The 23,882-nt window shown below is 40.8% G+C and overlaps 1 protein-coding gene across 14 annotated transcripts in view; it reads left to right on the top strand.

Annotated features, from left to right (window-relative positions):
- The window catches only part of tenm3 (teneurin transmembrane protein 3), a 758,992-nt gene that overhangs the window by 360,655 nt on the left and 374,455 nt on the right, over positions 1-23,882 (top strand). Inside the window, exon 1 of one of the 14 annotated variants that reach the window (XM_053232293.1) lies at positions 6,674-7,327. The exons of 12 other annotated variants lie outside the window; for them this stretch is intronic. The gene's annotated coding sequence lies outside the window, so the exon portion shown is untranslated. Of the gene's footprint in view, positions 1-6,673; positions 7,328-15,215; positions 15,423-23,882 lie in introns of those variants that run through there. One more of the 14 variants, XM_053232297.1, reaches the window with a different exon arrangement.

Here is a 23,882-nt window from a genome sequence, read left to right as displayed (position 1 = left end):
TTGTAAAATAAAAGTTAAATAATTAAAAGCCTCGTCTCTGTACGGCGAAAACACACCACGTCAAACATGGCAGGTTTATCAGATAAATTAATAATGAATCAGAGTGAATGGAGTTTCGGTGAGCGGAGTGTGTGAGAGGAGTGTGTAGGAACAGCATTACTGTGTGTGTGTGTGTGTGTGTGTGTAGGTACGTATAGATAGAATCTCCTGATCTATAGATAAATAAATACACAAATAAATAATTAATTATACACTAAATGACTGTCTATGTCTGTTTTCAGGCCTGTCCATTCAAATAACTTACACCCATCCCTGTCCAATTCTGAATTCTGATTGGTCAGAAGTCAGGCTTCGTAGTTTCTTGGTAACGTGACAGTCTGCGATTTTCTCTTTTGTCTTATTAACATGAAGAGACAGAGAAAAAGAGAGGCTGGTGAGGGAACGAACAGGAACTAACTTTTTTACCAACGTTCCACAACATTAAAAGTGAAAATCGTAATTGTTAGCTGTGGTATAAGAGGAATAAAACTCTTTGAGACGTGCTGTGAAAGGAAAACTTCTGTTCTGCACTCCATCTTTTCGGTAATAGTCCACCATATTTCACAGCAGATCGTGTCATGGTGCACTTATTTACGCATTATCACACACTGACAAACTCCATACATCCCTGAAATGAGCAATTCTGCTGAGCGTTCTACACTGACACACACACATACACACACACACACACACGCACAGATGGACGCTGTGATACGCGACGATGCGAACAGCGAGCTCGGCTCAATGCACTCAGTCACAAAAGTTGCAGAAAATGACTTGTTGGAAATGAGGCTGAACTGTGCGATGAACACACTTGGATTCACTGGCACGCTCTGGACTGTAGCACACACACACACACACACACACACACACACACCATATTTCAGTAAATACTGCAGCACAGAAATATGAATATTATTTCACATATACACATTTTTATTCATTAAAGAACAACACGTCACTTTTTATCCACTTATAGTTGCATTTAATGTCCGTGGAACAAGTTCTCACCTACGTTACAGCCGCTATAGACGGTCGTTCCCTCAGCAGCCTCTCTCGAAGTTAATAAGACAAAAAACGCAGCTTGTTCTTGTACCAAGAAACCACAAAGAAACTTAAAGTTACAACTTTACCTCTGACACTGGAGACTCCTTCCATAAATGTTATGATAAATGTGTCCTTACAGTGCGTTTGTGTTTGTTTGCAGCTGACCAATCAGAATCCAGAATTCAGCAGCGCTGTGGTGTACTCGCATCCATGACCTCTTCAAACTCGGTGTGAAGTTAGGGTGTGTAGAGAGATCAGGATTGTAGATGGATGATGGGTCCCTCCCTCCCTCCCCCCTCCCCCCCTTTCAGCTCGGGAATGGTTTGTTCCAGTCGGACGCGGACAGCCTGCTTCACTCGTCCTGTGAAAGGCCGTCTTCTCTCTTCACAGAGTGGACATTGTTGTCCTCAAAGGTTGGACCCTTGACTGGGGGACGTGAGGTTAAGTGCTGGTCTCTGATTCGCTGTTCAGGTTCAGTGGACAGAATGTGTGTGTGTGTGTGTGTGTGTGTTGGTCTCACACATTCATGCGGTGTGTATGTAGAGAGAAAGTTTTCCAACTGTGAACTCTCTTATGGACACTGTTGGACAGGCTGAGAGAGGACATAGCATAGCTGTCACTGCCAAAATCTGCTGCCCACCAGCCCAGGGCTGCCCCGGGGGCACTAGCCATCACACACACACACACACATACACACACACACAAGGTCCGTGTGTGTGTGTGTGTGTGTGTGTGTGTGCGCCATGCTGTCCGTATAAAATCTCTCCTCTTGCTTCCAGCATAGTGGAATGTTAGGAGGCTCTGTGTGTGTATGTGTGTGTGTGTGTGTGTGTGTGTGTGTGTGATTAATCATTATATCTGAAAACAGAGAATGATATTTGTGTCTATCTATAAAGAGATACAAACAAGAACAAATTTGGTTAATCAGGAAGAGAGAGAATATAGAGAGAGAATATTCTGATTAAAAAAGAGAACAACACGAAGTGGAGTGAATTCACACTGAGATTTATTTTATTTATTATACACTGTGCGCTATTCCATATGTGAAGTCATGTTATGTGTCGTCAGTGTATTCGGTGTCAAACTATGAAGGAAAAAAAAGCGCTTTAATACACTTTAGTGTGTGTGTGTGTGTGTGTGAGTAGAGGTCAAAGGAAACGAGCTCGCTGTGTTTAAATGCACAACATTTCTAACGACATTACACACCACACCACCTCCATCCTCTCATCTCTGCCTTTGCGCTTTGACAAAAGAACATTTAACATAAATAAATAAATAAATAAATAAATAAACCCTTCAAGAAAAAAGAAATAAAGAAATTAAATAAATAAAATAGAAAGGTTTTATGTAGTTTAGGATTGTTGGGGTGTTATTTATTTATTTATTTATTTATTTATTTAAATTATTTTTAAATATTTTTTTCTAATTAATTTTTATTTCTAAAGATTTTTGTTATTGTTTGTTTGTTTGTTTTTTTAATGACTTTTTGAAGGCAAGCGATTTCCTGAATTTCATTCCCGGAACAGAAGTGGAGCGTAAGCCCTGTGGGACAGCACATCCCGAATTCAGCACACACACACACACACACACACACACTCTATTTCTCCCGATCGCACAGTAAAGCCTACAGCGAGCGTGCACTCAGAGTGTGAGAATGAGGAGAGTGTGTGTCATTAATGTTAATGGTGAGTGGTAAGGAAGGCGACGGTGTTGACACGCTGCTGTACACTGCACACTGTCCCACTTCACTTCACTCTGCTTTACTCTCCGCTCAGGTCTCAGGACCGTGGGCTCGCAGAGATTTCTGTTTAACTGGAACGTGTGCACGGCCGCCCAGGCTTTGAAATGTCGGATTTTTTTTCCTTGTGTGTGTGTTGTAGCAGAATAGAAATGTGCCATGGAAGCAGGGCTACAGCGCGTGAGGTCCAGGCTAACTCACTGCCTTCCTGCCTAATTATCAGAGGGCTTTTTTTTTTTTTTAGAAAGACACTGGTGTGTGATTTTGGGGGCAAGACATTGAAAAGTGCTCTAATCGTTATTGTTTCAGGCTGATGAACTCCTCTTGTCTGATTAACGCCTCACCACGTGTCTCTAAAACATGACTGAGGCTCCGGAAAAACCGCTTAAAAAAGTAAATGAATAAACGAATCATAAAGTCTAAAATCCATCTTAAAATCCAGGGTCAAAAGATTATGGATTATAAACAGAGATGAGCAACCAAACAAACCAGATTAGCATACGCAGGCCTAGCGACTGACTAGCAGAGTGGTGCAGTGGCTAGCATCGCCGCCTCACACGTCCAGGATTCTCTCCTGAGCTCGGGTTACTGTCTGTCTGGAGTTTAGCATGTTCTCCTCTCGTCCGTGTGGGTTTTCTCTGGGTTCTCCGGTTTCCTCCAACCTCCCAGAAACATCCTGATAGGTGGATTGATAAACTGAATATGCGTGTGTGGTACCCTGGCCTCCCATCCAGGATGTGTTCCCGCATCACACCGAGAGTTCCCAGGATAGGCTCCGGATCAGAAGGGATCCTGATCAGGATAAAGTGCTTACTGAAGGATTAGTGCTAAGAGCTAGGATACTAAATACAAGGAACTAGAGAACAAACCAACAGATATACATATATATATAAATACGCTGGACAGTTGATGATTCCTGTTCTTTGACTGACAGGAGTGGAAACATCTGCTGCTGTAACTCATCTGCCTCAATGTTGGACGTCTTGTGCATTCTGAGATGCTTTTCAGCTCACCATGGTTGTACAGAGTGATTATTTGAGTTACTGAAGCGTTCCTGTCACCTCAAACCAGTCTGACCTCTGACCTCTCTCATGGATGAGGTGTTTCTCCCCCCAGAACTGCTGCTCACAGGATGTTTTTTGTTTGAACATTGAATATTAACTGAAGCTGCCACATGATTGGATAATTGCATAATTGAGCAGGTGGACAGGTGTTCCTAATAAAGTGGTAGGTGTGCGAATAGCTATCACAGGAGGTTATTGCTAGCTAGAGATATCAGAAGTCTCTGGTTTATTACTTTGTTATTTTGTCACAGGTTTCTCCTCATCCTTGGCACAGAAAATCTTTCACTCTGACTTTGTCAGTCAGGTAACTCGTATCTCCTCCATGTTTAGGGAGGATCGAGAGAGTTTCTCGGTGTTTCCGCTGTTACTGATACATGTGTCATGCAGTTTTCGTGATTAAACTTGTGTCTCATCACAGTGTCACAGAAGTGTGAGAGTTTGGTATCTTTTTAGATTTTTTCAGTAGTGCTAATTAAATTAATTATTCTAAATATTCATTTAATTAATCAGTTAATTAAATGAGAAATTTTGACTAGGAGGAAGACCTATTTGTCCCTTTTTCCCCAGTGTTAGGTTTTCATCAGGGCTGGATTTATGGAGGTGCCGGTTTGGGCTGCGTTCCCCTCCAAAAGTTTCCCTTCACCCCCTAAAGCTCACCTAAAGACTTTTTAAAGACGTTTTCCCCCCATTATCAAGTATGTGAAATAAAATGTGTGGACCATACAGGCCGCTGTCTTGAAAAAAATAATGTTGAAACGGCCCACAGTTTCTATATACTCTACATTCCCCCTCTATGTAGAATTCTTACTGTAGAGTTTACAGCGATCCGCACTGTACATCTCACAAAGCTGAAACGCTGCTTAATATCAATGCTTGTTTGCTACGTTTGATCTGCGTTTCATCGTCCCACTGTCACGTAAACAGGAAGTGCTTTCTCAGTGATGAGGGCATATACAAAATAAAATCAGGATTGTTTTCGTGTGTTTTTAAGGCACAATCTACCATCAAACAATCTCGCCATATTAATAACGTTGCCATAAAATCCCTTTTTTACTGAAAACATGTTAACAGTAAAGTCAGTTACATTATCTTAGAAATCCTGATCTACTTTTCTTTCCCTCAGTGTCTCTGTGCTTATGGTGTAGTCTTCTACACTATACACTATCAGCTTTCAAACACAAATGGACAAAATGCATGCTCCTGATTGGTTAATCCTGTTTCACATCATAGTATTATAGTATCATTCTCATCATAGTTGCTCATTGGCTGGTAGCCAATAAAATGTGAAATGTAAACAAAGAAATGCATTCAGTAAAATAATAATAATAATAATAATAATAATGATAATCAGTATAATAACGTTATTGGCTAATAGTGCATAACACTTAAATAGTTTCTGTTTGCACTTCTTCAAATATTATTTTTCATCAGAAAGTGTGATTGTAAAAGATGAACTGCGGACTGGACCCCCAATCAGGACAGGCTAAATCCGGCCCGGGTTTTCATTCTGATGTTTATTTGTTTGGCCAAAAGTTTGTGCACACCTGACCATCACACTCATCTGTGCTTGTTGAACATCCCATTCCACATTTATTCCCCCTGTGTTTGCTGTTATAATGAGCTCCACTCTTCTGCGAAGTCTTTCCACTAGATGTTGGAGCGTGGCTGTGGGGATTTGTGTTCATTCAGCTACAAGAGCATTAGTGAGGTCAGGCGCTGATGTTGGGATGTCGAGGAGGTCTGGGGTGCAGTCGGTGTTCCAGTTCATCCCAAAGGTGTTCAGTGGGGTTGAGGTCAGGGCTCTGTGAAGGACACTCGAGTTCTTCCACTCCAACCTTCACACACCATGTCTTCATGGAGCTTTGTGCACAGGGGCATTGTCATGCTGGAACACGTTTGAGTCTCTTAGTTCCAGTGAAGGGAAATTGTAATGCTACAGCATACAAAGACATTCTATACAATTGTGTGTTTCCAACTTTGTGGCAACAGTTTGGGGAAGAACCACATACAGGTGTGAAGGTCAGGGGTGCACATACTTTTGGTCCTGTAGTGTATGTAATAAATACAATTTAAATAAGATTGATATGTAATAATTTTAAATATATTGCGCATAGCTCACTTCATGCATAAAGTTTGTGCTTTTCATGGTAACAGTTTGGAGAAGAACCACATGAGAGTGTGATGGTCAGGTGTCCACATACTTTTGGCCATAATGAATGCTTGCAAACACACACACTCACACACACACACACACACACACACACACACATAATAAGGAAGCTCCACAGTATATAGTGTAGAATGGTTAAGTTTTATATATATTTATATGATATAAGCTAATATATGAAGATGCATAATATGTGCATAGCATTTTGGATTCTTTAATAACTTCTTAAATTAATTTAACAACAACAACAACAACAACAACAACAAAATGCTACATTAAAAACAAAAGTGCACGTGCAGCATCTGGTGTCTAAAGCTAACGCTAGCTAGACGCACCGCGAGTGCACGCGCGTGACTTCTGAGTAACATTAACGTAACAATAAAACACTGAAGTGCAGTTTTTCAGAGCAGAAACAACAAACAGTAAACACACTTTCTACTGCAAACAAACAAACAAACAAAAATAACAAACAAAAGCAGATTAATAAACTAATACAATAATAAGGACATTTTTTTGTTACATGTCTCGCGACGGTGGATGAGCCGCAGCGCGCGGTAGATGGACACACACACACACACCGATTGGAGAAGCGGAGAGAAGGAGGGGGATGACACACACACACACACACACACACACATACACACATGCACCACGCGCGCGCGCGCACATACACACGCACAAATCTGTGATGTGGAAAGCTCGGGGAGCGCGAGCTCAGCCGTGTCCGTGTGCGCGCTCGTGAAAGCTCCGCGTTTTGTCTCTTCTGTTCTTCTTTTGGTTTTTTTCTTCTTTTTCTTCTTCTTCTTCTTTTTTTTTTTTTAATTCTCCTACCGCGTGCATACCGGCGGTCGGCGCGCGCGGTTATTCGCGCATCATCCTCCCGCGTGCGTCTGGACGCATCACCGTCCCTGTGTGCGCGCGCTCCCGCGCTTCTGCGTGTGTGTGAGTGTGTGTGTGAGAGTGTGTGTGTGTTCGGACGCTTTTTTTTTGTGCTTCGCTTGGTCCTCTTCAGCGCGCGTGAGTGTGTGTGTGAGTGTGTGTTCGGTGCGTTAACGTTTCGTGTCTCTCAGTTCCTCACCTGAGACAAGAGCTTCACACACACACACACACACGCACTTACACTCACACACACACTCAGATACACACACTTCGAGATTTTGGGGCTTTTAGCTCTTTTTTTTTTTTGCATCAAGTTGGAGATGGTTTGAGGAAGTTTTCTTTCTTTTTTCTTTTCACCGGACAAATGGGATGCTGAAGACGGAACAAGAGCAGGTAGGAGTGTGTGTGTGTGTGTGAGTGTGTGTGTGAGTGTGTGTGATTGCACGCTTTTAAAGTATGTGCGTGTGCACGCGCTCAGCATTGTGTGTGTATGTATTCATTATGACTGACTGAATGTGATCATTAAGCTGAATGGACCGGAAGTGAACTTTGGGTGCGTTGATTATTTCACAGCTTTTCGGTTGTGTTTCAATAGAAGAAGGACACTTGTGTATTTTTTTCTAGTGCCCTTAGTAGTGTGTGTAAGTCTGAGTGTGTTTAGGATAGAAAACTCCAGATGAGCTCTCCTCTTATTAGGGTCACCTTGCAAATGTGAAAATGGCATTGTGTATAAATAGTGTAGCTTTTAATGATTTTATATTGTGTGTCAGTGAGTGTGTGTGTGTGTGTGTGAGAGACAGAGAGAGAGAGAGAGAGAGAGAGAGTGTTGCATCTATTGCACACAACATAGAAAAGACAAGAAGAGAAATAGACAGAGAAGATGGACACTAAGACAGAGAGTAATACATCAACTGTGTGTGTGTGTGTGTGTGGAACATGTATATGAATGAGTATCTTGTGTGTGTGTGTGTGTGTGTGTGTGTGTGCACTAAAGTCAGGTCAGCATCTTTTATAATCCCTAATCCAGAGCCTAATCTCTCTCAGCGCTCTAGACTGACGGTTCTACTCGTACAGGTCACGTGAGCGCGTCTGGAACACACGCTTTCTGAACTGATTTTAGCGGCGTTCAGCGCAGCCTGAGAGGATGAACCTCCTCGTCCTCCTGCTCCGGCTCGGACCCCGACCTCATTTCACACTCGCACTTGATTAGAGGCAGAGATGAGAGGATGGAGGTGGTGTGGTGTGTAACGTCGTTAGAAATGTTGTGCATCTAAACACAGCGAGCTCGTATTGACCTCTATTCACACACACACACACACACACACACACACACACACACTAAACTTGTAGTGTATTAATCAGGTTTATACACCTTTTATGTTTTGGGTTTTTGCTAAACAGGGATCTCAGAGAGACGACGGCTTTGTAGTCACATTTATTTATTTATTTATTTATTTATTTATTTATTGACAATCACAGTGTAAATCAGCCATTCGAGTCGTTATAATTATTAAATCTATAAGGATTCAATTTAATTTTATTTCTCGAGCGCTTAATAATGACGTAAATGAATATAAGAACTTCGTGGAACTCAGAATTGATTGAAATTTGATCTTCAGTCTGTTTATAGAGTTTTTTTTATATGAATGTATCCTGTATTACGATGAATAAAGTGTGTGTTAACCAGATTTATGTCACGAGGAGGAAAAAAAAAAGAGCTTTTTGATCATTAGATGTGACGGGAGCACCGACTGAATTCGAGTCTCTGTCTCTTTTTTTTTACAAATTAAAAATTAATAATTATTATTATGATTATTTATTGCATTTATTTCAAATTAAAATAGTAGGAAGTGAGTAAATCTTAGTTCAGAAAACTTATTAGGAAACTCATAATAAACCACAGCCACTGCACTGTGCTTTCATTCACACGTTTAAAATGAAAGCGGACGTGAGCTAAACTATAACTATTATTAATATTGTTTTTTTAATGAAAGTATTGTGTAGATGTTACAAAGCAGGAATCCTGTGTTTGTTTAACTGTACAGGTTTGTGCACTAGGAACAAAAGATCCTTTATAATAACACTGTTTTGATTTGCCAGGAGCGTACAGGGAGTGAGAGGGGTGTGTGTGTGTGTGTGTGTGTGTGTGTGTGTGATTAATCATATTTCCGGATATATTTTACAATCAAAATAGCATGAAAGCTTTTTTTGTAAAAGAGTTCAGCCATTTTTGGCTTATAAAGTCTGTGCTCTGTTACAGCAGGCTCTCTGCATGATTAAAAAAAAAAAAAAAAGTAAAATTATTATTAAAAGTAAACTGTGTGTTAGTGTTACTGTATTGGATTATTGCATAGGAACAAAAGATCCTGTATTTAATACTTCTTTTTTTTTTTTTTTTTTTTTTGATGGAGAGACGTGCTTCGACCTGAGAGGAGCGCTGAGTGAATGAGGTGTTAGTGTTCTTAATCTTAGTTTTGCTTTTATGTAAAATAAAGGTAGTCAGGTCGAACATCGCTAACTCGCCGTAAAGCCTGGAAGACTCAAGAGCTCGGCTTCACCCTCAAATAATCCCGAATAAAGAAGTGTAGGATTATTATTTTTAATAGTATCAGTATTTTCTTAACAGCGTTCACTTCACTCGAACCTGATTAAAATGTTAAAACATCGTTAGAAAGTAATAAAGTAATAAAACTAAACTAACAAAACCACTAAACCTCGTTACAGCGCTGAAAAAAAAACACACTCGAAAAGAAAAGTGTGTAAGGACACATTCCTCCAGGTTGTAGTGCAGAGTGTGGTTATTGTACAACACACACACACACACACACAGAGTGAGAGTACGGTGTGTGAGGAGAGTGGTATCAGTGTGGACTGCTGAAAGATGAAGCTGATGTGTGAGTGTGTGTGTGTGTGTGTGTGTGTGAGTGCTGATAGATTTCTGGACCATCCTGTGCAGGCTTTTGTGTAAGTGCACTTTTTCCCCCACATTTTGTGTGTGTGTGTGGGTGTGTATATTCGTGTGTGTGTATATATCCGTGTGTGTGTATCCGTGTGTGTGTGTATGTATCCGTGTGTGTGCCAGTGTTTTTTCTTCTCAGATTCATCACCTGTGCCGATGCGCTCTGACAGGCTCTCATGCTCCACGCTCATGTGTGTGTCGATAATCTCACACACACGATACATCACGGTATTCCGGGTTATTGAAGCGTGAACACGTGCATGCTGTGTGTGCAGCGAGGGTTTAATCCCGTCTCCTGAGCGAGTCCGCGGATATTTCAGCAAACAGCCCAGACTTTAACGTTACGATGCTGACATCCGAGCTCAGAGTACTGTTCCAAATCCGATCAGGATCTGTTTAAGAAGTGTGTGTGTGTGTGTGTGTGTGTGTGTGTGTGTAAGGACACACCGTTATTTCATTATTTACATACCGTGTCAACCTGAGGATGGAAATCATGATCCTCAATGAGAGTTTCAGGAAAAAAAATTATAAAAATTGTGTTTGGCTTTGTATAAAAATAAAAATATGTGAGTGGATCGGTAATGTTCTTTTATTATAATAACAATAATAATAATAAATGGAATATGTCATGGCATATTTGTAGTTTTAGGTTTATTTATGTATTTATTTATTTGAATTTATATTTATACCATGAGAGATTGTAGATCAGTTAGTCTAAGATTTGTTCTTTATTTTTTTTTATATACTTTACACATGACTTCTGTTTTTGGACTCTATAATGAAATAACGCCATAAAACGTGATAAAGTTCATGGTCTAATATTTAATATTTGCCCAGAGGTAGTTCTCCCCTCTGACATTTGCACTTTTTATTGCTTTTTGCCCTTCTTGTGACCTTTGTAGTATTTTTTTCTTTTTTATTTAGTGTGATCATCTTCAGTCAGGTGACTAAATCCCATCATACAGGCCTGTAGTCTTTGTGCACGGGTGCGTAATTTAGATGAACGTATTTGCACTGGGAGACTAATGGATTAGGTGTGTGTGTGTGTGTGTGTGTGTGTGTGTTGAGAGTGCATGTGGTCATGGTCAATTCTTGACATGGCCTGGCGTTAAATCTCAGTTTGATCTGTGTGTAGCCTGGAAGATGAGAATGAATGAATGAATGAATGAATAAATAGATAAATAGATAGATAAATAAATAAAATAATAGAAGAAGAAGAAGCTGATATTATTTCACATTAACTCTGGAGTGATTGATCGGAGCAAGCCGGAGCTCTGAAGTGTCGTTTATAACATCACACAGAAGCAGTGATTTTTTTCTTTAAAGGCTCCCCTGACAGGCCGCAGTGTGTGTGTGTGTGTGTTTGTGTGTGTGTCTGGGGTGCGCTCGCGTGCGTGTGTGTGTGTGTGTGAATGCGGCGATTCCGAATCGTACACCATTTGTTACGGTAATGATGTTAACGCAGACACACGCAGTGGCCCGACCCGGCTGTGAAATCAGAGGGCAGATGTTTCAGCGTGGGGGTAAATGGGACTCGGGCTTGATTGACAGCTCCGGTCTGAAGCGTGCAGATGTGTGTGGAAGTAGGGGGCGGAGACATGACGATACATTACACACACACACACACACACTTTGTGTGAAAATTGACAGGATAGTTAAGGTTCATGTTGTTTTTAAAATGAAAAAAGAAAAAATAGGCCAATCAGAGAGAGCCTGAAATGAACCAATAGCGTGTGAGGTCAGATTTAACCCGCATAGCAACAAGCAGCTGATTGGCTGTTGGTCCATTTTAGTAATTATTTTATTTATTTATTTGAAAGTCAGATTTTAAAGCCTGTTCTGTGTTTATTATTATTATTATTATTATTATTATTATTACTATTTAGATTTTTAAACTGTATTTATTTATCTATCTGTCTATCTAACTATCTTCCTCCCTTTCTTTCTTTTTTTCTTTCTTTCTTTCTTGTCTATCTATCTATCTGTCTATCTGTCTATCTATCCGTCTATCTATCTATGGAAAGGAAACTCACTCAAACTCAGACCTGCTCAGGTTCAGGCCACTGAAGAGCACACACTCACACACACACACACACACACACACACACACATACAGAGCAGTGTGTATGTGTGTGTGTGTGTGTGTGTGTGTAATCTCACACACTCGCATGTTTTAAGGTTATGGCCTGGCCGTGTGTGGGACTGTAATCAGCACATGGCCTCTTGCTTTCCTATTTGTTTTTTTTTTTTTTTTCGTCCTTCTTTCTTTTCTGCGCCAACGAGCGGCAAATTACCTTTCCCTCCGAGTGGCTATGAAAAATTCATGGCCTCCTCCCTTCTCCAAGCTGTAAACGCTGCCATTACGCCAACGTCGAATTTTTTTAAAGTATTTCACGGAGGAGAACGCCTCGGCGATGGTCTGCGATAAACAAATGTGGCTCGAGGGGTGTCGAGGCTCCGTCGCAGGCCAGCAACACGTCTCAGAGATCTGCAGAGCAGGAAAATATGCTCTCGAGCTGTGGCGGAAAAAAGTTGGACAAATCTGTCGTGTGAGGAGCGAGCTTATGTCTTTTTTTTTTGCAAAATATGTGCTGTGACCGGAGAGGAAGACAAAAAGCTGGTGTGAATTCTGTCGAGTGTGAAATGGGGGAAATAATCACACGCAGCCTCCAACTGCTCTCCAACTCCATTTGTGTAGTTTTTTTTTTTTTGCACACCATCCTGAAATAAACAGATGCTTTTCTTTTCTTTTCTTTCCTGTTTCTTAGCTAGGACGTTTAGACGGTGTGTAAATTTCTCCACTTGCATTAATTGACAGCTGTATTTGCGTTTAATATCTTAACTATATGTGTATTTTTATTTATTTGTTTGTTTATTTGTCTATTTATTTATTTATTTATTTTATATAAGATGCTATAAAAAGTGCCAGAGGTTGTTCTAATCTTCTGCTGTTCTGCTCTTCCATGCAATTACAAGTTTCACTCTTGCGTCTTTTAGCTTATAGAGAGTGTGTGTGCGCGCGTGTGTGTGTGTGTGTGCGTGTGTGTGTGTTTTAGCGGCTGTATTCTGCTTGTTTTATTTCTCTTCTTTCCGTTCGGCCTTTGCACCCACTTTTGTCCCTGAGAGGAAATGATGTATGCAATTCTACACTTATGATGTCATTTCCTCCTTACCTGTCTGCCACTCGAGCACCTCAGTAGGAGCTTAAACTACAACTGTGACTGCTTGATATGACGATATAACAATAATAACCATACTGTGATAAATTTTATCTCACAATACGTTTCTCGGAGATGATACACCTCCACAATATCTAATAATAATAATAATAAAAAAACTGTAGTAGTAGTAGTAATAATAATAATAATAATAATAATAATAATAACAATAATGAGGAAATAAAATTCTGATTGGAAACTGATTTTGTATTAGATTTTAAAATCTAATTATAATATTTATTATAATATTATAATTTATTAGAATTATTATAATTTATTTTTATCTCCTTTTTAGTTTTAAATAATTTCTTTTTTGCAGAAATTAAATGACAGTATCCTTGAACTCTCTCTCTCTCTCTCTCTCTCTCTCTCTCTCTCTTTCTTTAACCTTTAAGCCACCTTTATGGTAGCTATCATGTTGTTTAAATGTCTTTGAGTATCGTGATATATTTTGTCATATCGCTCACCGATATCAGTATGACTCTCTCTAACTGTTTAAATTCATTACTTTATTTTATTTTATTTTTTAATAATGTACACTACACAGCAGTGTCGCTTCCTAAATGCCCCAGAGCGTCTGTTAGAATATAATAATTTATTATAAAACACCTGATACATTAGAATTTCATATTAGTTATTAAGAATATAAGCAATATTTACATCAAACACTAAGTCTGCTCTGATATCACTAACTCTTATTCCCTTTGTCTGGTAGGCAGCCTAGGTAGGGAGCACTTTGAGGCAGCATTTGTACTCCCGAGATAAAACGTGGCCCAGTTAGAAGACAGCGTGTTGGTTTGGAAGAAATTGGAAGATGTTGTGTTGTTGGAAATTTGTGAAAAAGTAAAATAGACAGACCTTGAGGAATTTCACAGTATTGTGTGATATTAATACTGTGATGATGATATTATTATTATTATTATTATTATTATTAATATTATAGATGATTATGGCAGTGAAAATGCAACATCAACACACCAAGCGATGAAAAGTTCGCTTATAATAAATCATTATAGAGTTTATGACACTATGATGTGATATTAATACCACAATAAGAGATATAACATATCGAGTATAGCATGTTTTCTTGTGTAGCTTTTTAAAAACGTATTTCACTTCAATTTTACAGCCATTTAAAGTAAATCTAAATATCGCTAAATATGTGCCATGAGACACATCGCTATAAGTATATATGTAGCTGTGAAACAGTATTCATCGAGTGAAACGTGTCATTTTATTGTTAAAATACCGTACTGAGGTGGTGTGTGTGTGTATTTGTGTGTTTGTGTGTGTGTGTCTGAGAGAGAGAGAGAGAGAGAGCAGTTTCATACTAAAAGTGTGAGCGCATTTTAAACATGTTTTTCAGTTTTTTGTTTGTGTGTTTGTGTGTTTGTGTGTTTGTTTGCTATATCAGCATGAAAATGCAGTCTGAAGACATCCGTGTTGGAAAGTGAGAACATATTTTTTGGGGGAAAATGTGGATATTTTTCCTGTATTCAGAGTAAAATTGACTCGAGGTGCAGATTTTAAATCTTTAAGTTCTTCTCATGTGCTTGATGTTCGTTGTTTTTGGTAGATCAGTTCGGAGAGGAGATTTGGTTTTGTCAGTTGTATGTGTGTGTGTGTGTGTGTGTGTGTGTGTGTGTGTGTGTGTGTAGCTGTAACACTGGACACATTGTGTTATTGAGTGTTAATAAATAAGTTAATTAAGAGTTAATGTTTGTTGTGTTATATTAAGTATCGATTGTCATGTTAAATAAAAAAACGGTATGTGTTGTATTTCCTCTGCAGATTCTGTGTATTACGCTTTATTAGTTTAAAAAAAAATCGAAATCGGTAATAATTAGTGCGAAATATCCTCAAAATCACCTGGTCCTCACAAAAAAAAAGTTCTGTGTGTGTGTGTGTGTGTGTGTGTGTTTTTTACAGCGTTTATACACAAAATTAAATAAATGTATAATTAAATGAAATAAAAAGCTTAAATATTTCTTTCTGGTGACGGAGGTTAAGGTTGAGGTCAGGTGTGTTAGTGGAGGTGGAGCGTGGTGTTAGTTCATTACAGTAAACGTTACCTTAACGGAAGTGTGCGTGTGTGTGTGTGTGTGTGTGTGTTTTGGGGCGCACACTGATTTCTCACCCCGGATTGGTGCACACACACTAATTGAGGAGGCCGGGTCGCCTCAGACCATGTGATCATCTCATACCTGTTAAAAAACATGGAGACGGGACTGAGCGTGCTCAGTGCGCCGAGCGTGGCTGCTGTGGAACATAAACCCTTCCACGTGTGCTGTGTTGGATCTCGGAGCGGGAGGTACCTGATTTACTGTGATTTTACTCCGAAATATATTTATTTCTCTGTAATTCGGAATGCAGTGTTCTTTACTCACGAGTGTGCTGGATATTTACGTCAGGCTGTCAGGTTATTTATTTATTTATTTCTATTTTTTTATGAAGGTTTATTAATGTTGAATTTATGACTCAGTGGTTACAGTGCATGCTGGTTTTTTGTCTCTCGGTATTAAACGTGGCGCTTTGCAGGTTCCGCTAGCCATGCATTATTGAGCGGGAAAATGCATATTTGACGAAGGAGAGAGTCATAGTTCAGGCCGTGACACATGCTCGGATATTTTATACCTCGCTGTGCGCCGTGTGTTTCGCCGGGGCTTCAGCCGCCGCTCTGCTGGGCGATTCATATTTTATGAATGGGACCGTAAATAAAGTGGGGAGGAGCGTGTGTGTGTGCGTGTGTGTTTATAGTGGGTTGTAAAGCTGAAGCCTCTTCACCCTCTTGTGGTGGAGGTGAAAGCAGGCTGAGATCGCGCTCTCCACATGGAGTTATTGTTCCTGATACACTAACGCTATGACAGTTGTGCAGAACTGCACGGATTGGGGCTTTTCTGCGGACGGAGGAAGGGAACTCAGCGCAGGAGATGTTCATTAGAGCTGATTTCTCGCTGTGTGTGCAGGCCAGGAGTGTGACGGAGCGCTCGTGTTATTGTTTTAATGACCACTTGAGCGTGAATACTGAAGCTGCTGTACTGTTTATTAGGCGTGGCCTGTGTGCAGTTTCTATTAAAGTGGCCTGGGCGTAGATTGTTATAACCACTACTTAATGTAAAAATAAAAACTGTATTTACTGAAAAGCAGGGCAATATATGTGCGCTACGTGCTCTTATTAACGCCTGATTTTCTTCCTGTTCTAAAATGCATCTTTTTTTTTTTCCACTTTCATTTTTAATGTGATGAATTTCTTTTCAGGTTCCACTCGATCACTGCGTGTACTGAATATCAGAACTCCTGAGTCACTGAGCTGTGTTAGGAAAGCCTGCACTTGTTTATGCACACTTTCTTCAAAAATATACAAAAAAACCCAGACTTTCCTTCATTCTAATCACCACTTGATCTAAAACATGATATTTGCAGAGTATATAAAAAAATTGTAATATATATTCGCTGTATATTAGATGATGATAATTCCTTAATCACAAAAGTCTTAACCTGAGAAATTATAATATATATTCTTAATTTATTAAAAAAGATACTACACATTAATTCTTTTTAATATTCTAAAATGTAGAAATGCATTTAAAAAATACTCTAATACCAAACTTCCCCTTAGATTAAAAAATGCATTTGCTTTTTTTTGTCTTTTTTTTTGCCTTGTCTTCCTAATGCCAGATTTTTTTTCGTCGCACTTAAATTTATTACTAAAATGCCGAATAATAAATTGTTTATTATTATACTGGATGACACACCATGTAACATAAACTAGAACATTGTCCAAGGCCTGTTCATCGTTCTTGCAATATCAGCCTTTGTGATTGCGAAAGAAAGTCTTTCAGTTTTATTTCTTGTGCTTCGAGAGCGCTCTGGATTAGGTTTCCGCGTTTATGTGTTATTATATAATCTCAGTTTGATCCGTTATGTTTTGTCCGTGTACAGTTGTCCTGAATCTCTACGGCTCGAACTTTATTAGGAAATAATAATGAACGTTTTTTAATGCGTTGTCTCAGAAGATTTCTTCATAGCCTCCTGACGTGTATTTATATATTTATATGTTATTATAAATCATCTGCGCTGGATTATTTATTAGACGTGGTGCTTTCAGGCGAGCTGGACACAGAGTGTGAGATAGAGCAGAGGCTTTCAGATTGGACTCGGACCACCACGGTGTGTGTGTGTGTGTGTGTGTGAGGAGGCCGAAATCAGGGAGTCGCCTCACTAATGGGTGCGGTGAAATTTCCTGCGAGTGTAATTTATGTGTGTTTAAAAAAAAATAAGTTTATGAGCACTTAGTTTCGGTATGCTGAACACAGCCCTCCCACCGCCGCCGCTGCCGCCGCCGCCGTTAATCTCACCTCCTGCCCGAAAGTGCAGAATTACACTCCTCATTCCTCTACAGCCTTTTGTTTGGAATGTTGAGAACATCCAGGTTCTCTCAAGTTTTCCCAGAATTTCCAGACGGATTTGGGAGAGACGGATAGAGATAGGAAGAAAGAAGAGAAACGGCGGAAGAGAGAAAGAGAGAGAGAGAGAGAGAGAGAGAGAGAGAGAGAGGGAGAGAGCTACTTGAAAGACATAATGAAGGTTACTGAAATAATGCCTCGTGCATATCGAGGCCGAGACTTGTTAAAGCGACGGGATCTAAGCAGAAAGGAATGCGAGTGATGGATGAATTTTGCTCGTCTAATGGATATGAGCACTCGAAAAATGAAAACATCGATCCGTCCCCCAGCTTTTCCATCGCTCTAATGAGAACGAGTGTTACACAAGATTGTGAGAGAGTGTGAGACAGAGAGAGAGAGAGAGAGAGAGAGAGAGAGAGAGATCTGATGTCTGATTCCTAGATGATCCATGCCGAGTGTGTGTGTGTGTGTGTGTGTGTGTGTGTTAGGTATCAGTCACAGTCGAGTATCTGCAGTGTGCATTACAGCAGGAAGTTCAGAATTTGTCTTCATATCGACGGGAACACGCAGGACGAGTTAGCTCTTTCCTTTATCATCCCGCTGTAGCGTGCGCTCGACCCTGTTAGCCTTCCGTACGTCAGAAATAGATCTGTGTCTGCAGTAAATAAGTAAATAATCCACTGCGTGTCGTGCTGTTATAGGAAAATAATCATCCTCCAGAGCTTACCGTCACCATCACCAAGTAACAGTGACTCCTCCTCCTGTTTTATATTTCTGTTTTATTCCTCTTGTACCACAGCAAGTTGCCAAAGATTACAGTTTGTTACATGTATTAAAGAAAGACTTTTTATCCATTTATAGTTACATTTAGTGTTGTGGAACATCCCCAAAACAGATGTTCCCCGAGCAGCCTGTTTTTTCTTTTAAAATAAATAAATAAATAAATAAACGCAGCTTGTCACATTACCGCAAAGAAGCGTAAACTCGTCCGTCCTGAAGACGTCAGAAATGCTGAAGTTACAGCTTTACCTCTGACACTGGAGACTCCTTCCATAAGTGTTAAATAGCATAACGCTTCTCCTCACAGACACACGTGTTTTATAATCGGTTTATTAATGAAGCGTCCGCTGTACGAGTCCCTGTGAATGAGCTGTTGCTATAGAAACGATAAGGTGTTAGTATTAGAACGATTGCATTAATATAAACCTGAGAGAGTTACTGGAAATGAATCAACACCTTCTGACCAATCAGGATCCAGAATACAACAGCGCTGTGTGCCTTTCTCAGTCTCCGAAATGTATTAACAATGTTTGTTTGCTTGTTTGTTTGTTTGTTTGTTGTGCTTTAAAAAAAAAAAAAAAAACTTTGAAACATACCTGGCTTTTTTAAAAAATTGTGACTGAATTTAAGATTTGCTATTTAAAAAAAACCTACATGTTTGTGTTATCATATACAACAGCATAAAATGGTATTTGATATTGTGATATATCAGTGTGTGTGTGTGTGTGTGTGTGTGTGTGTGTGTGTGTGTGTGTGTGTGTGTGTGGAGTAATCGTACACACACTCCTCAGCGCTTTGGTTTGGTTTTTCTGTAAGTTCAGCTAAAGTTCATCTCCGTTTCAGCTCCTCTGCACTTTTTAAAAATAGTCACTTTCACAACTCAGCTTTAATCACGTCCCAGTGCAGCGCTCCAAACCAACAAAGCCAGGGCACTACTGACTACCGGACACTCCGATTAGAACACAGCCACGCACTGTTATTAATATACACACATCCAAGTTTATCTCGACACACCCCATAATGCACTGCAAACACCTAGTGTCCAATCAGTCTGGCCTGGAATGTGCAGAATACCCAGCATGCACTGGGACAGCACTATATAGTGGACATAGTGGTGTGTGGTTTGGGACACATCCATCATGAAATTCTGATAATAAGACACTTGTCATGGTGTTCATGTAGCCTAAGTAATAATCAGAGTGTGTGGTTTGGGACACAGCCACACTGGACTGAGGACAGTATAATAGTGAATAGAGCGTGTGGTTTGGGACACGTCCACTGTATAACAGTGAAGAGAGTGTGGTTTGGGACGCGTCCACTGTATAATAGTGAATAGAGAGTGTGGTTTGGGACACGTCCACTGTGTAATAGTGAATAGAGAGTGTGGTTTGGGACACGTCCACTGTATAATAGTGAATAGAGAGTGTGGTTTGGGACGCGTCCACTGTATAATAGTGAATAGAGAGAGTGGTTTGGGACGCGTCCACTCTATAATAGTGAATAGAGAGAGTGGTTTGGGACGCGTCCACTGTATAATAGTGAATAGAGAGTGTGGTTTGGGACACGTCCGCTGTGTAATAGTGAGTAGAGAGTGTGGTTTGGGACGCGTCCACTGTATAATAGTGAATAGAGAGAGTGGTTTGGGACGCGTCCACTGTATAATAGTGAATAGAGAGAGTGGTTTGGGACGCGTCCACTGTATAATACTGAATAGAGAGTGTGGTTTGGGACACGTCCACTGTATAATAGTGAATAGAGAGTGTGATTTCGGACGCGTCCACTGTGTAATAGTGAATAGAGAGAGTGGTTTGGGACACGTCCACTGTGTAATAGTGAATAGAGAGAGTGGTTTGGGACGCGTCCACTGTATAATAGTGAATAGAGAGTGTGGTTTGGGACACGTCCGCTGTGTAATAGTGAATAGAGAGAGTGGTTTGGGACGCGTCCACTGTATAATAGTGAATAGAGAGAGTGGTTTGGGACACGTCCACTGTATAATAGTGAATAGAGAGAGTGGTTTGGGACGCGTCCACTGTATAATAGTGAATAGAAAGAGTGGTTTGGGACACGTCCACTGTGTAATAGTGAATAGAGAGTGTGGTTTGGGACACGTCCACTGTATAATAGTGAATAGAGAGTGTGGTTTGGGACACGTCCACTGTATAATAGTGAATAGAGAGAGTGGTTTGGGACACGTCCACTGTATAATAGTGAATAGAGAGTGTGGTTTGGGACGCGTCCGCTGTGTAATAGTGAATAGAGAGAGTGGTTTGGGACGCGTCCACTGTATAATAGTGAATAGAGAGAGTGGTTTGGGACACGTCCACTGTATAATAGTGAATAGAGAGAGTGGTTTGGGACGCGTCCACTGTATAATAGTGAATAGAAAGAGTGGTTTGGGACACGTCCACTGTATAATAGTGAATAGAGAGTGTGGTTTGGGACACGTCCACTGTATAATAGTGAATAGAGAGAGTGGTTTGGGACACGTCCACTGTATAATAGTGAATAGAGAGAGTGGTTTGGGACACGTCCACTGTATAATAGTGAATAGAGAGTGTGGTTTGGGACGCGTCCACTGTATAATAGTGAATAGAGAGAGTGGTTTGGGACGCGTCCACTGTATAATAGTGAATAGAGAGTGTGGTTTGGGACACATTCCACTGTATAATAGTGAATAGAGAGTGTGGTTTGGGACACGTCCGCTGTGTAATAGTGAGTAGAGAGAGTGGTTTGGGACGCGTCCACTGTATAATAGTGAATAGAGAGAGTGGTTTGGGACACGTCCGCTGTGTAATAGTGAGTAGAGAGAGTGGTTTGGGACGCGTCCACTGTATAATAGTGAATAGAGAGAGTGGTTTGGGACACGTCCACTGTATAATAGTGAATAGAGAGAGTGGTTTGGGACACGTCCGCTGTGTAATAGTGAATAGAGAGAGTGGTTTGGGACGCGTCCACTGTATAATAGTGAATAGAGAGTGTGGTTTGGGACACGTCCGCTGTGTAATAGTGAATAGAGAGAGTGGTTTGGGACGCGTCCACTGTATAATAGTGAATAGAGAGAGTGGTTTGGGACGCGTCCACTGTATAATAGTGAATAGAGAGAGTGGTTTGGGACGCGTCCACTGTATAATAGTGAATAGAGAGAGTGGTTTGGGACACGTCCACTGTATAATAGTGAATAGAGAGAGTGGTTTGGGACGCGTCCACTGTATAATAGTGAATAGAGAGAGTGGTTTGGGACACGTCCACTGTATAATAGTGAATAGAGAGTGTGGTTTGGGACGCGTCCACTGTATAATAGTGAATAGAGAGAGTGGTTTGGGACACGTCCACTGTATAATAGTGAATAGAGAGAGTGGTTTGGGACGCGTCCACCGTATAATAGTGAATAGAGAGTGTGGTTTGGGACACGTCCACCGTATAATAGTGAATAGAGAGTGTGATTTCGGACGCGTCCACTGTGTAATAGTGAATAGAGAGAGTGGTTTTGGAACGCGTCCACTGTATAATAGTGAATAGAGAGTGTGGTTTGGGACACGTCCGCTGTGTAATAGTGAATAGAGAGAGTCGTTTGGGACGCGTCCACTGTATAATAGTGAATAGAGAGAGTGGTTTGGGACACGTCCACTGTATAATAGTGAATAGAGAGAGTGGTTTGGGACATGTCCACTGTATAATAGTGAATAGAGAGTGTGGTTTGGGACGCGTCCACTGTATAATAGTGAATAGAGAGAGTGGTTTGGGATGCGTCCACTGTATAATAGTGAATAGAGAGAGTGGTTTGGGACACGTCCACTGTGTAATAGTGAATAGAGAGTGTGGTTTGGGACACGTCCGCTGTGTAATAGTGAGTAGAGAGAGTGGTTTGGGACACGTCCACTGTATAATAGTGAATAGAGAGAGTGGTTTGGGACACGTCCACTGTGTAATAGTGAGTAGAGAGAGTGGTTTGGGACGCGTCCACTGTATAATAGTGAATAGAGAGAGTGGTTTGGGACACGTCCACTGTATAATAGTGAATAGAGAGAGTGGTTTGGGACACGTCCACTGTGTAATAGTGAATAGAGAGAGTGGTTTGGGACGCGTCCACTGTATAATAGTGAATAGAGAGTGTGGTTTGGGACACGTCCGCTGTGTAATAGTGAGTAGAGAGAGTGGTTTGGGACGCGTCCACTGTATAATAGTGAATAGAGAGAGTGGTTTGGGACGCGTCCACTGTATAATAGTGAATAGAGAGTGTGGTTTGGGACACGTCCACTGTGTAATAGTGAATAGAGAGTGTGGTTTGGGACGCGTCCACTGTATAATAGTGAATAGAGAGTGTGGTTTGGGACACGTCCACTGTGTAATAGTGAATAGAGAGTGTGGTTTGGGACACGTCCACTGTATAATATTGAATAGAGAGAGTGGTTTGGGACACAGTGGACTGATGATGCACTAAATCATGTCCCTCACACATCTACCTCCCTTTACTAGTGCACTACATGCTGCTCCTGATTAGGGAGTAGGGCGCAGTTTGGAACACAGCACTAGTTGTAGAGTAAAACACAGGAAGGTGAATCACTCGTCCTTTTGATCGACACACTTTCATTTTTATAGCTTGATGTTCAGAGTGTGTGATCATCCAGTGCTTAATCCTGCTGTGTAAACATACCCTCTGATTGTGTGTGTGCATGCGTGTGTGCGTGTGTGTGTGTGTGTGTGTGTGTTAATCCCCACGTCAAACACCAGTTCTTCCTCTCTTTTCTCTCTCTCTCTCTCTCTGGTTCTGGCCTGAGTCGAGTGTTTGGGTCTCATTCTAATCCCAGATGCATCTGTGTGTATGTGTGTGTGTGTTTGTGTGTGTGTGTGTGAGTGTGTGTGTGTGTGTGTATGTGGAGGTGATTGGCTGTATTCATAGAGCAGAAGGGCTGAGTGGGAAAGGACCTGATGAAAATGGTTTGTGTGTGTGCGTGTCTATGTGTGTGCATGTGTGTGTGTGTGTGTGTGCATGTGTGTGTGTGGTGTCTCATAAATACTCATACACACACCTCGCCCCCTCCACAAACTGGCCTGGCGTTCTCATGCATCTCTGTTAGTTTGCAGACAGCACACACACACTCACACACACACACTCACACTCATGCATACACTCACGCATACACTCACACACACACGACACTATAGAGCACTTGCTGTCTGTGCCTGTACTCTTTTTTTGTCTCAGGTGCTGGTGTGTGTGTGTGTGTGTGTGAGAGAGAGAGAGAGAGAGCTTGTGTGTGTGTATGTGTGAGAGAGAGTGTGTGAGAGAGAGTGTGTGTGAGAGAGAGAGAGAGTGTTTGTGTGTGTGTGTGACACAGAGTGTGTGTGTGTGAGAGAGAGAGATGAATTGCTTTCAACAGAATTTCATCATTTCCGACATTCTGACTCTTCCTCTGATCCTCTAACTCTCTCGCTCCGTTAAAAACACCCGTCATCCCTCTCTCTCTCTCTCTCTCTCTCTCTCTCTGTCTGTCTCTTTCTTTCTCTCTGATACTCTCTCTGTTTCTCTCCCTCTATTTCTCTTTTCGTCCTTTTCTTTTTTCTCTGTCATTTTCTCTCTC

The sequence above is a fragment of the Pangasianodon hypophthalmus genome, chromosome 3 (genome assembly GCF_027358585.1).
Source record: "Pangasianodon hypophthalmus isolate fPanHyp1 chromosome 3, fPanHyp1.pri, whole genome shotgun sequence".
NCBI lineage: Eukaryota > Metazoa > Chordata > Actinopteri > Siluriformes > Pangasiidae > Pangasianodon > Pangasianodon hypophthalmus.
The sequence above is the reverse complement of the archived record's forward strand: the minus strand, read 5'-3'. Positions and strand labels throughout refer to the sequence as shown.